Here is a 10,066-nt window from a genome sequence, read left to right as displayed (position 1 = left end):
GTCATATCCAGTCATTCGACCGAAAACAAACAGAGAAAGGAGAAACCATAGGGTGCAGTGGTGACTGTAGTTTAATTAAAATTTAGACCTACCTTAAAAGGACAGGGCGGGCCGTGGACTGGATACACTACAAGAGAAATAAATTTATCAAGTAAGCATAAATTATGTTTTCTCTTGTTAAGTGTATCCAGTCCACGGATCATCCATTACTTGTGGGATACCAATACCAAAGCTAAAGTACACGGATGATGGGAGGGACAAGGCAGGATTAAGCGGAAGGAACCACTGCCCGAAGAACCTTTCTCCCAAAAACAGCCTCCGAAGAAGCAAAAGTATCAAATTTGTAAAATTTTTAAAAAGTGTGAAGCGAAGACCAAGTCGCAGCCTTGCAAATCTGTTCAACAGAGGCCTCATTTTTGAAGGCCCAGGTGGAAGCCACAGCTCTAGTAGAATGAGCTGTAATCCTTTCAGGGAGCTGCTGTCCAGCAGTCTCATAGGCTAGGCGTATTACGCTCCGAAGCCAAAAGGACAGAGAGGTTGCTGAAGCTTTTTGACCTCTCCTCTGTCCAGAGTAAACAACAAACAGGGAAGATGTTTGACGAAAATCCTTAGTAGCTTGTAAGTAAAACTTCAAGGCACGGACTACGTCCAGATTATGTAAAAGACGTTCCTTCTTTGAAGAAGGATTAGGACATAATGATGGAACAACAATCTCTTGATTGATATTCTTGTTAGAAACCACCTTAGGTAAAAACCCAGGTTTGGTACGCAGAACTACCTTATCTGCATGAAAAATCAGATAAGGAGAATCACATTGTAAGGCAGATAGCTCAGAGACTCTCCGAGCCGAGGAAATAGCCATCAAAAACAGAACTTTCCAAGATAAAAGTTTAATATCAATGGAATGAAGGGGTTCAAACGGAACTCCTTGAAGAACTTTAAGAACCAAGTTTAAGCTCCACGGAGGAGCAACAGGTTTAAACACAGGCTTAATTCTAACCAAAGCCTGGCAAAATGCTTGAACGTCTGGAACCTCTGCCAGACGCTTGTGCAAAAGAATAGACAGAGCAGAAATCTGTACCTTTAAGGAACTAGCTGATAATCCTTTGTCCAAGCCCTCTTGGAGAAAAGACAATATTCTAGGAATCCTAACCTTACTCCATGAGTAATTCTTGGATTCACACCAATAAGGATATTTACTCCATATCTTGTGGTAGATTTTCCTGGTAACAGGCTTTCGTGCCTGTATTAAGGTATCAATCTCCATGCAGTCAGTCTCAGAGAAATTAGATTTGGATGATTGAAAGGACCTTGTATCAGAAGGTCCTGTCATAGAGGCAGAGTCCATGGTGGAAAGGATGACATGTCCACTAGGTCTGCATACCAAGTCCTGCGTGGCCACGCAGGTGCTATCAGAATCACTGATGCTCTCTCCTGTTTGATTTTGGCAATCAGTCGAGGGAGCAGAGGAAACGGTGGAAACACATAAGCCAGGTTGAAGAACCAAGGCGCTGCTAGAGCATCTATCAGCGTTGCTTCTGGGTCCCTGGACCTGGTTCCGTAACAAGGGAGCTTGGCGTTCTGGCGAGACGCCATGAGATCCAACTCTGGTTTGCCCCAACGATGAATCAATTGAGCAAACACCTCCGGATGGAGTTCCCACTCCCCCGGATGGAAAGTCTGACGACTTAGAAAATCCGCCTCCCAGTTCTCCACGCCTGGGATATGGATTGCTGACAGGTGGCAAAAGTGGCGCTCTGCCCAGCGAATTATTTTTGAGACTTCTAACATCGCTAGGGAACTCCTGGTTCCCCCTTGATGGTTGATGTAAGCCACAGTCGTGATGTTGTCCGACTGAAATCTGATGAACCTCAGTGTTGCTAACTGAGGCCAAGCCAGAAGAGCATTGAATATCGCTCTTAACTCCAGAATATTTATTGGAAGGAGTTTCTCCTCCTGAGTCCACGATCCCTGTGCCTTCAGGGAGTTCCAGACTGCACCCCAACCTAGACGGCTGGCATCTGTTGTTACAATTGTCCAATCTGGCCTGCGAAAGGTCATACCCTTGGACAGGGGGACCCGAGACAACTACCAGAGAAGAGAATCTCTGGTCTCTTGATCCAGATTTAGCAGAGGGGACAAATCTGTGTAATCCCCATTCCACTGACTCAGCATGCATAATTGCAGCGGTCTGAGATGTAGGCGCGCAAATGGCACTATGTCCATTGCCGCTACCATTAAGCCGATTACCTCCATACACTGAGCCACCGAAGGGCGCGGAATGGAGTGAAGAACACGGCAAGCATTTAGAAGTTTTGATAACCTGGACTCCGTCAGGTAAATTTTCATTTCTACAGAATCTATAAGAGTCCCTAAGAAGGAGACTCTTGTGAGTGGGGATAGAGAACTCTTTACCTCATTCACTTTCCACCCGTGCGACCTCAGAAATGCCAGAACTATCTCTGTATGAGACTTGGCAACTTGAAAGTTTGACGCCTGTATCAGGATGTCGTCTAGATACGGAGCTACCGCTATGCCTCGCGGTCTTAGAACCGCCAGAAGTGAGCCCAGAACCTTTGTAAAGATTCTTGGGGCTGTAGCCAACCCGAAGGGAAGAGCTACAAATTGGTAATGCCTGTCTAGAAAGGCAAACCTTAGAAACCGATGATGGTCTTTGTGAATCGGTATGTGAAGTTAGGCATCCTTTAGGTCCACTGTGGTCAAGTACTGACCCTCTTGGATCATGGGTAGGATGGTCCGAATAGTTTCCATTTTGAAAGATGGAACTCTGAGGAATTTGTTTAAGATCTTTAGATCCAAAATTGGTCTGAAGGTTCCCTCTTTTTGGGAACCACAAATAGATTTGAATAAAAACCCTGTCCTTGTTCCGTCCGCGGAACTGGATGGATCACTCCCATAATTAGGAGGTCTTGCACACAGCGTAGGAATGCCTCTTTCTTTATCTGATTTGCAGATAGCCTTGAAAGATGAAATCTCCCTTGTGGAGGGGAAGCTTTGAAGTCCAGAAGATATCCCTGAGATATGATCTTGAACATCTCTTGCCCATGCCTGGGCGAAGAGAGAAAGTCTGCCCCCTACTAGATCCGTTGCCGGATAGGGGGCCGTTCCTTCATGCTGTCTTAGAGGCAGCAGCAGGCTTTCTGGCCTGCTTGCCTTTGTTCCAGGACTGGTTAGGTTTCCAGGCTTGCTTAGATTGAGCAAAAGTTCCCTCATGCTTTGAAGCAGAGGAAGTTGATGCTGCACCTGCCTTGAAATTTCAAAAGGCACGAAAATTAGACTGTTTGGCCTTTGCTTTGGCCCTGTCCTGAGGAAGGGTATGACCCTTACCTCCAGTAATGTCAGCAATAATTTCCTTCAAACCAGGCCCGAATAAGGTCTGCCCCTTGAAAGGAATGTTGAGTAATTTAGACTTCGAAGTCACGTCAGCTGACCAGGATTTAAGCCATAGCGCCCTACGCGCCTGGATGGCGAATCCGGAATTCTTAGCCGTTAGTTTAGTCAAATGAACAATGGCATCAGAAACAAATGAGTTAGCTAGCTTAAGTGTTCTAAGCTTGTCAATAATTTCAGTCAATGGAGCTGTCTGGATGGCCTCTTCCAGGGCCTCAAACCAGAATGCCGCCGCGGCCGTGACAGGCGCTATGCATGCAAGGGGCTGTAAAATAAAACCTTGTTCAATAAACATTTTCTTAAGGTAACCCTCCAATTTTTTATCCATTGGATCTGAAAAAGCACAACTGTCCTCAACCGGGATAGTGGTACGCTTTGCTAAAGTAGAAACTGCTCCCTCCACCTTAGGGACCGTCTGCCATAAGTCCCGTGTAGTGGCGTCTATTGGAAACATTTTTCTAAATATAGGAGGTGAGGAAAAAGGCACACCCGGTCTATCCCACTCCTTGCTAATAATTTCTGTAAGCCTTTTACTTATAGGAAAAACATCAGTACACACCGGCACCGCATAGTATTTATCCAGCCTACACAATTTCTCTGGTACTGCAACTGTGTTACAGTCATTCAGAGCAGCTAATACCTCCCCAAGCAATACACGGAGGTTCTCAAGCTTAAATTTAAAATTAGAAATCTCTGAATCAGGTTTCCCCGAATCAGAGACGTCACCCACAGACTGAAGCTCTCCGTCCTCATGATCAGCATATTGTGACGCAGTATCAGACATGGCCCTTACAGCATCTGCGCGCTCTGTATTTCTCCTAACCCCAGAGCAATCGCGCTTGCCTCTTAATTCAGGCAACCTGGATAATACCTCTGACAGGGTATTATTCATGATTGCAGCCATGTCCTGCAAGGTAATCGCTATGGGCGTCCCTGATGCAATTGGCGCCATATTAGCGTGCATCCCCTGAGCGGGAGGCAAAGGGTCTGACACGTGGGGAGAGTTAGTCGGCATAACTTCCCCCTCGTCAGAATCTTCTGGTGATATTTCTTTTATAGTTAAAGACTGATCTTTACTGTTTAAGGTGAAATCAATACATTTAGTACACATTCTCCTATGGGGCTCCACCATGGCTTTCAAACATAATGAACAAGTAGTTTCCTCTGTGTCAGACATGTTTAAACAGACTAGCAATGAGACTAGCAAGCTTGGGAAACACTTTAAACAAGTTTACAAGCAATATAAAAAACGTTACTGCACCTTTAAGAAACACAAATTTTTGCCAAAATTTGAAATAACAGTGAAAAAAGGCAGTTACACTAACAAAATGTTTACAGTGTATGTAACAAGTTAGCAGAGCATTGCACCCACTTGCAAATGGATGATTAACCCCTCAATACCAAACACAGAATAATAACTGACAAAAACGTTTTTTTTTTTTTTTAAATATAGTCACAACAACTGCCACAGCTCTACTGTGGCTTGTTACCTCCCTCAAAAACGACTTTGAAGCCTTTTGAGCCCTCCAGAGATATCCTGGATCATGCAGGAAGAAGCTGGATGTCTGTGTCTGTAATTTTTGCTGCACAAAAAAACCCCTCCCACTCATATTACAACAGTGGAAAGTCAGGAAACTGTTACTAGGCAGAATTCAAGCCAGCCATGTGGAAAAAAACTAGGCCCCAATAAGTTTTATCACCAAATACATATAAAAACGATTAAACATGCCAGCAAACGTTTTATATTACATTTTTATAAGAGTATGCATCTCTATTAATAAGCCTGATACCAGTAGCTCTCACTGCATTTAAGGCTTTACTTACATTAGTTCAGTATCAGCAGCATTTTCTAGCAAATTCCATCCCTAGAAATATATTAACTGCACATAGCTTATTGCAGGAAAACCTGCACGCCATTCCCTCTCTGAAGTTACCTCACTCCTCAGAATATGTGAGAACAGCCATGGATCTTAGTTACTTCTGCTAAGATCATAGAAAACGCAGGCAGATTCTTCTTCTAAATACTGCCTGAGATAAACAGTACACTCCGGTACCATTAAAAAATAACAAACTTTTGATTGAAGAATAAACTAAGTATAAAACACCACACTCCTCTTACGACCTCCATCTTGGTTGAGGCTTGCAAGAGAATGACTGGATATGACAGTTAGGGGAGGAGCTATATAGCAGCTCTGCTGTGGGTGATCCTCTTGCAACTTCCTGTTGGGAAGGAGAATATCCCACAAGTAATGGATGATCCGTGGACTGGATACACTTAACAAGAGAAACAGGGGCACTTTCATTCATCAAAGTTTACAAAGCAGACGTTTTGATAAAAAAAAATGACCTTTTTTTCTTTTCACAGCTACAGCAACTAATCCGACTTACTCCAATCACAGCAAGGCCTCAGGCAATGACTACCCTGGGGGGAAAGCTGTGATTGCAGGAAGCCGGATTAGTCATTGCTGACGTGTGAATAGAGGATCTCTAGGTGGGGGAAGCTGCTCTAGCTGTGAAAAGAAAAAAAAGGTCATTTTTTTTTTTAACAAAACGGATGCTTTGTAAACTTTGATGAATGAAAGTGCCCCTGTTTTTAATAGTATTTTTAAAAAATGGGCTTTCATTCACCAAAGTTTACCTTCACTTTAAAACTCCAGTCCTATCTCGAAGGGCAGATACCCTTTTTCAGGACTCTCCGAATCTTCTGACACTTCTCTGCCACCTCCTATGGTGACGAAAGGCAAAGAATGACTGGGGTAATGAGGAAGTTGAAGGAGCAGCAATACACTAATGAGAGCTAGCTGAACACACTGAGTGAGCCAATGTCAAGATGCATATATGTGCAGTCACTAATCAGCAGCTAGCTCCCAATAGTGCATTACTGCTACTAAGCATACCTAGGTATGCTTTTCATCAAAGGCTACAAAAAGAACAAAGCAAATGAGATAAGTAAATTGGAAAGTTGTTTAAAATTGTATGTTCTCTCTGAATCATGAAATTAAAAAAAAAATAGTTTTTCGTGTCTAAGATTTAAAACCAGAATATTTATATTAGACCACAAACTAAAGCAACACAGTTAATGATGAAAATATAAAGAATAATCCACAAAAAATGGCACTCTTTACCCAGGTGATTAAATAAACTTGTCACTTTTTTGATCCTTCTTAACTTAAAGGGACAGTAAAGTTTCATGATTCGGATAGAGCATTTACTTTGGTTATCAAATTTGCTTCTTTCTCATAGTATCTTTTATTGAAGAGTAAAACTAGGTATGCTCATAAGAGCTCAGGAGTGTGCATGTGCCTTTAGTAGTCTTTGGCAGCATTGTTTTGCAACATTGTATAACAAAGCTACAAATAACGTTGCAAAACACTGCTGCCATAGAGTACTAAAGACACGTGCACACTCCTGAGCTCTTATGAGCATACCTAGTTTTACTCTTCAATAAAAATACTAAGAGAAAGAAGCAAATTTGATAACAGAAATAAATGGGAAAGTTGTTTAACCCCTTAATGACCGAGGACGTGCAGGGTACGTCCTCTAAAAAAAGGCAGTTAACGCCTGAGGACGTACCCTGCACGTCCTCAGTCTGGAAAGCAGCTGGAAGCGATCCTGCTCGCTTCCAGCTGCTTTCCGGTTATTGCAGTGATGCCTCGACATCGAGGCATCCTGCAATAACACTTTCTGGCCATCCGATGCAGAGAGAGCCACTCTGTGGCCCTCTCTGCACCGGACATAGATGGCCGGTATCGTTGGTGGGTGGGAGCCGACTTGGGAGGCGGGTGGGCGGCCATCGGTGTGATCTGGAAGGTGGAGGGGGGCGGGATCGGGGGCGGAGCCTTCGGGGGCGCGCACGGGCGCGCGCGCGTGCACGGTGGGTGGCGGGCGGGCGCGTGCACGGGGCGGGAGCGGGTGGGAACCGCTACACTACAGAAAAAAAGTAAGAGTAAAGTGTATTAAAAAATGAAAATAAACATTTAAAAAAAAAAGCATTTAAGCGATCTGGAAGGGGTGGGGGGGTTGGTATTGGGGGGGGGGAAGCTACACTACAGAAAAAGGAAATTTTTTTAATAAAAACACATATTTTCACTAAAATGGGTACTGGCAGACAGCTGCCAGTACCCAAGATGGCGCACATTAAGTCAGAGGGGGAGGGTTAGAGAGCTGTTGGGTGGGGGATCAGTGAGGTTGGGGGCTAAGGGGGATCCTACACAGAAGCATATGTAAATATGCTAAAACAAAATGCACAAAAATGCACAAATTTTCCTTTTATTTTAGTACTGGCAGAGTTTCTGCCAGTACTTAAGATGGCGGGGACATTTGTGGGGTAGGGGAGGGAAGAGAGATGTTTGGGAGGGATCAGGGGGTCTGATGTTTCAGGTGGGAGGCTGATCTCTACACTAAAGCTAAAATTAACCCTGCAAGCTCCCTACAAGCTACCTAATTAACCCCTTCACTGCTAGCCATAATACACGTGTGATGCGCAGCGCCATTTAGCAGCATTCTAATTACCAAAAAGCAACGCCAAAGTCATATATGTCTGCTATTTCTGAACAAAGGGGATCCCAGAGAAGCATTTACAACCATTTGTGCCATAATTGCACAAGCTGTTTGTAAATGATTTCAGTGACAAACCTAAAATTGTGAAAAATGTAATGTTTTTTTTAATTTGATCGCATTTGGCGGTGAAATGGTGGCATGAAATATACCAAAATGGGCCTAGATCAATACTTGGGGTTGTCTACTACACTACACTAAAGCTAAAAATACCCCAAAAAGCTCCTTACATGCTCCCTAATTAACCCCTTCACTGCTGGGCATAATACACGTGTGGTGCGCAGTGGCATTTAGCGGCCTTCTAATTACCAAAAAGCAATGCCAAAGCCATATATGTCTGCTATTTCTGAACAAAGGGGATCCCAGAGAAGAATTTACAACCATTTATGCCATAATTGCACAAGCAGTTTGTAAATAATTTCAGTGAGAAACTGAAAGTTTGTGAAAAAAATTGTGAAAAAGTGAACAATTTTTTGTATTTGATCGCATTTGGCGGTGAAATGGTGGCATGAAATATACCAAAATGGGCCTAGATCAATACTTTGGGATGTCTTCTAAAAAAAAATATATATATGTCAATGGATATTCAGGGATTCCTGAAAGATATCAGTGTCCCAATGTAACTAGCGCTAATTTTGAAAAAAATATGTTTTGAAAATAGCAAAGTGCTACTTGTATTTATGGCCCTATAAGTTACAAAAAAAGCAAAGAAGATGTAAACATTGGGTATTTCTAAACTCAGGACAAAATTTAGAAACTATTTAGCATGGGTGTTTTTTGGTGGTTGTAGATATGTAACAGATTTTGGGGTTCAAAGTTAGAAAAAGTGTGTTTTTTTCCATTTTTCCTCATATTTTATAATTTTTTTTATAGTAAATGATAAGATATGATGAAAATAATGGTATTTTTAGAAAGTCCATTTAATGGCGAGAAAAACGGTATATAATATGTGTGGGTACAGTAAATGAGTAAGAGGAAAATTTCAGCTAAACACAAACACTGCAGAAATGTAAAAATAGCCTTGGTCCCAAACGGACAGAAAATGGAAAAGTGCTCTGGTCACTAAGGGGTTAAAAGTAGATGCTCTATCTGAATCGTGAAAAGTTAAATTTTTACTTTGGTGTCCCTTTAACCCCTTAATGACAACTGACGTACCAGGTACGTCATGCATTAACAAGCAGTTAATGATAATGGACGTACCTGGTACGTCAGTTGTCTAACAGAGTGCTGGAAGCGATCGCAATCGCTTCCAGCAGCTCTCAGGGTATTGCAGTGATGCCTCCATATGGAGGCATCCTGCAATACCTTTTTAGAAGACTCGGATGCAGAGAGAGCCACTCTGTGGCCCTCTCTGCACCGGTAGCGATGGTCCCGGTTCGTTGGTGGGTGGGAGCGTAACAGGGAGGCGGGTGGGCGGCCCATCGCTACCCGGCATCCGGTTCTTAGAAGTGCAATGTGCACGCCGGGTGCCGGGAGCGTGCGGGGGGCGCGCGTGCATGTGCGCGCGTGCGCATTAGCTGCCCACTGACACCAATGAGGAGGGAAGAGGGGGGGAAAAAGATTTTAAAAAAAAAATAATATAAAAGGATCTGGGAGGGGGATAGGGGTATTGTGGGGGGCTGCTACACTACAGAAAACAAAAAAAAATCCAAAAGAGGAAAAAATACTTTTGTTTTTGGGGCAAATTGGGTACTGGCAGACAGATGCCAGTACCCAAGATGGCCGCAATTAGATAGGGGAGAGGGTTAGAGAGCTGGGGGGGGGGGGGGGGGATCATGGTGGTTGGGGCTAAGGCAGGAGTCCATCACAGCTAAAATATTTTATTTTTTTTTATAAAAAAAAAAAAAAACTCCTTTTATTTAGTACTGGCAGACTTTCTGCCAGTACTTAAGATGGCGGGGACATTTGTGGGGTGGGGGAGGGAAGAGAGCTGTTTGGGAGGGATCAGGGGGTGGGATGTGTCAGGTGGGAGGCTGATCTCTACCCTAAAGCTAAAATTAACCCTGCAAGCTCCCTACAACCTACCTAATTAACCCCTTCACTGCTGGGCATAATTTACGTGTGGTGCGCAGCAGCATTTAGCAGCCTTCTAATTACC

Source organism: Bombina bombina, chromosome 6 (genome assembly GCF_027579735.1).
Source record: "Bombina bombina isolate aBomBom1 chromosome 6, aBomBom1.pri, whole genome shotgun sequence".
Classification (NCBI taxonomy): domain Eukaryota; kingdom Metazoa; phylum Chordata; class Amphibia; order Anura; family Bombinatoridae; genus Bombina; species Bombina bombina.
The sequence above is the reverse complement of the archived record's forward strand: the minus strand, read 5'-3'. Positions refer to the sequence as shown.